Source organism: Otolemur garnettii, unplaced genomic scaffold, assembly GCF_000181295.1.
Source record: "Otolemur garnettii isolate 467f Iridium unplaced genomic scaffold, OtoGar3 scaffold00170, whole genome shotgun sequence".
Lineage (NCBI taxonomy): Eukaryota > Metazoa > Chordata > Mammalia > Primates > Galagidae > Otolemur > Otolemur garnettii.
This window is the reverse complement of record NW_003852565.1, coordinates 2,577,148-2,580,795: the sequence shown is the minus strand read 5'-3', so window position 1 is coordinate 2,580,795 and position 3,648 is coordinate 2,577,148.

Below are 3,648 nucleotides of genomic sequence, written 5' to 3'. Positions count from 1 at the left end.
TATTGATCCAACATTATTGATCTAACCCTGTTATGGTCAAAGAGGATACTTTATATGATACCTAGCTTCTTAAATCTATTAAGACTTAATTTGTAGCCTAAAGTAGGTTCTATTCTAGAAAATGTCCCATGTGCACTTAAGAAGAATATATGTGCTATTGTTGTTAGGTAATGTCCTGTACACGTCTATTAATTAAATCTAGTTAGTTTACTGTGTTAAGTCCTCTATTTTCCTTCTTATCTTCTATCTGGTTGTTCCACCCACTATCAAGAGTGGGATATTGGAATCTCCAGCTGTTATTGTAAAACTGTCTATTTACCACTTCAATTCTATCAGTTTTTGCTTCATATCTTTTGATGGCCTGTTATTAAATTTTATAATTGCTATGTGTTATTAGTGTATTAAAATTGTTACATATTCTTAGTGTAGATACAATGTCCTTCATTTTCTTTTGTAATCTTTCTCGATTTAGAGTCCATTTTGCCTGATAATTAGTATAACCATTCTCACTCTCTTTCAGTTGCTATTTGCATGGAAAATCTTTCTCCATTCTTTCACTTTTAATCTATTTGTGTGTTTGTACATAAAGCAAGCCTCCTCTTGCAGATAGCATTGTCTATCTGCAGTTGGATCAGTTTTTAAAATCCTTTCCTTCAATCTCTGTCTTTGCTCAGAAGATTTAATCCATTTACATTTAAATTAATTATTGCAAAGGAAAAACTTCTGTCATTTTGCTATTTGTTTTCTTTATTCCTGATAGCTCTTCCCACACTGATTTCCTGCCATCTTTTGTGTTTTGTTGATTTTTTGTAATGAAACATTTAAATTTCCTTCCCATTCCTTTTTGTATTTAATCTACTGCTGTTTCCTTTGTGGTTACCATGGGGATTACATTTAACATTTTAAAAGTTATAATGCTCTGATTTGAATTTCTATCAGCTTAACTTCAATAATATGCAAAAATTCCTTAACATTTCTGTCTCCCACTTCTTCGTTTTTTTTCTTTTTCTTTTTTTTTCACTCAGACTTTTCTGGAGAAGGAAGTCTCCCACTTCTTTCAATTGTTGAGGTCTTAAAATTATATCTTTACACAGTGTCTGTCTCAAAACATAATCTGAAAATTTTTAAATATGTTAGTTTCTTAAATTATGTAGAAAACAAAATGTGAGCTACAAACCAAAGTTACAATAATACCTCTTTTTAGAGTAATGGTTTAAGTGTATTTGCCTCTGAAATTCTACAGAAAAAAAAATGGAGTTACAAACAGTTGTTACAATAATACGGACTTTTATGTTGCCCTTTATTTGTTTGTTTCTTTACATGTCTTCTAGCTATTGTCCCGCGTCCTTTGATTTCACCCTGTATAACTCCCGTGAGCATTTCCTGTGGGGCAGATCTAGTGGTGAGGAAGTCCCCCAGCCTTTGTTTACTTGGAAATGTCTAAATTTCTTTCTCACTTTTGAAGATCAGTTTTGCCAGATATAGCATTCCTCATTGGGGTTTTTTCTTTACTTTAAGCACTTTACCTTCTTGCCTCCAAAGTTTCTGCTGAGAAATCTGCTGACAGTCTTGCTGAAGATCCCTTGCATGTTCCAAGTCACCTTTTTCCTGGTGCTGCCAAGATTTTCTTTTAGTTTGGCTCTTGAAAGTTTGATTATACTGGGTTTTGCTGTGAGCCTCTTTGAGTTCATCGTATGTAGACTTTATTAAGCTTTTGGACATTTATATTTGTGTCTTTCATCAAATTTGGAAAATAAGGTTTTTTTTCTATTTTTTCTTCAAATTTCTCTCTGCCCTTTTTCTTTTCTGTTTATCAAAATCCCACAATGCATATGTTTGTCTGCTTGATGGTTCCCTGGAGGTCTATTAGGACTAGTTCACTTTTTCCCAATCTTTTTTCTTTCTGTTACTCAGATTTGATAATTTTCATTCACTTATCTTCAAATTCAATGATTCTTCTGCCTGCTCAAATCTCCCTTTGAGTCTCTCTAGTGAATTTTTCACTTCAGTTAGTTTACTTTTTCAGCAGCAGAATTTCTTATGGTTTTCTTTTTAGAATTTTTATCTCTTTATTGATACTTCCGTTATGTTAATACACCTTTTTCTTCACTTTCTCCTTTATCTTCCTTTAGTTCTTTGAGTATCTGTAAGTAGTTTTAAAGTCTTTCCCTAAGTAAATCTACCAGTAGGCATTTTCAGGAACAGTTTATATTTTTTTTCCTTTGAATGTATTATAATTTTCTCTTTCTTTGTATACCTTGTGGGTTTTTTCTCCTTTTTTTTTTTTTTTTTTTTGCAGAAGACTGGACATTTGAATATAATAATGTGATAACTCTGGAAATAGATTCTCTCTCCTTCCCCAGGGTTTGCTCTTTTTGTTAGCATTTTAGTTTATTATTTCGGGGTTTTGATTACTGTAGGCTATCTCTGTGCCAAAGATCAACCTGAGGTGTCACTAAGGTCTTCTCAGTTATTTTCTGTGCCTGCACTTCTTTCCCCAGTCATGTGTGTTCACTTTCTAACTTTCCCCATAAGTACAGTGGCTTTTGAATTACCTAATATTTACTGTCTGGCTCCTTAAAAGGTAGGGCAGAGTAGAGCACTGCTCTTTTAAAGGGAAAATAAAGGTACTTTCCTTTAAACCTCTTGGCAGCCAGTTCAGCCATAAGAGGCTGAGATGCCAATAATGGAAGGAAGTGCAACAACAATGATTAGGGAATGTGGGGCTTTGAGGATTGGAGGAGGTACAGCAACCACTCACAGCTTTGCAGTTCTGTGATGAAGAGCAGCAGTCAGAAGAGCCCTGATATTTGGAGGAAAGAGTGTTTTTGTTCCCCCTGGCTCCCCCAGCTGTGTGCCATCTGCTCCTAGAACACACACAGCTGCCTGCCATAGGGCTGGTGGTAGAGGATGGGTAGCTGCTACTCTGCTGAAATTGGCCATAATTAACCACAAGTTACCATCAAAGCCATCCCCTGAATAAGGCAAGCTTTCAGTAGAATCCAGAGCTCCAAGATAGTCACACTAAGACAGACTTACTCTGGCAGTGCTTTTGTTGTCTCAGTGGAAAGACAAATTCCTGACTCTTTACCATCTTCCCAGAATCCTTCTCACTTTATGCATTTTCATGTCCCACACACAGCGCCAGGCCCAGAGTGGATGTTCAGTGCAGGTTGTTGACAGAATGCGGTAAATGAATAAGAAAATTGCGGGCGTGGGACTAGTTACTGCCCCTTACAACAAAACAAGAAGGTCATATTTTATCTGTTCAAAAAATATCCTCCTCTTCAATTCTGCAGGGTGGACAAGAGGGGCCTGGGAGCCATGTCTATGGACACATTCACAGAATCAAGCTCCCCAGTGGCCATAGAAAGGCTCAGCCTCCCTCATTGCAAAGTCCTCCATTGAGAAGCTTTTTTTAACATAAGGCCATGCTTCTAAAAACAGCATTTACCTATGGCTTATGTCTAAGCTTCACTTTCTTATGAAATGTAATTACCAGGTAAAAACAACAACAACAGCAGAAATCTTCCTGGTTGCTTGGTGCTGTGAGGCTAACACAGTGATTCATTTGCTGTGTCAACAGCAAACAATTACTCTGTCTGATTTTACCTCCTGAAGTGATCTCAGGACATGGAGGCCCTGCGT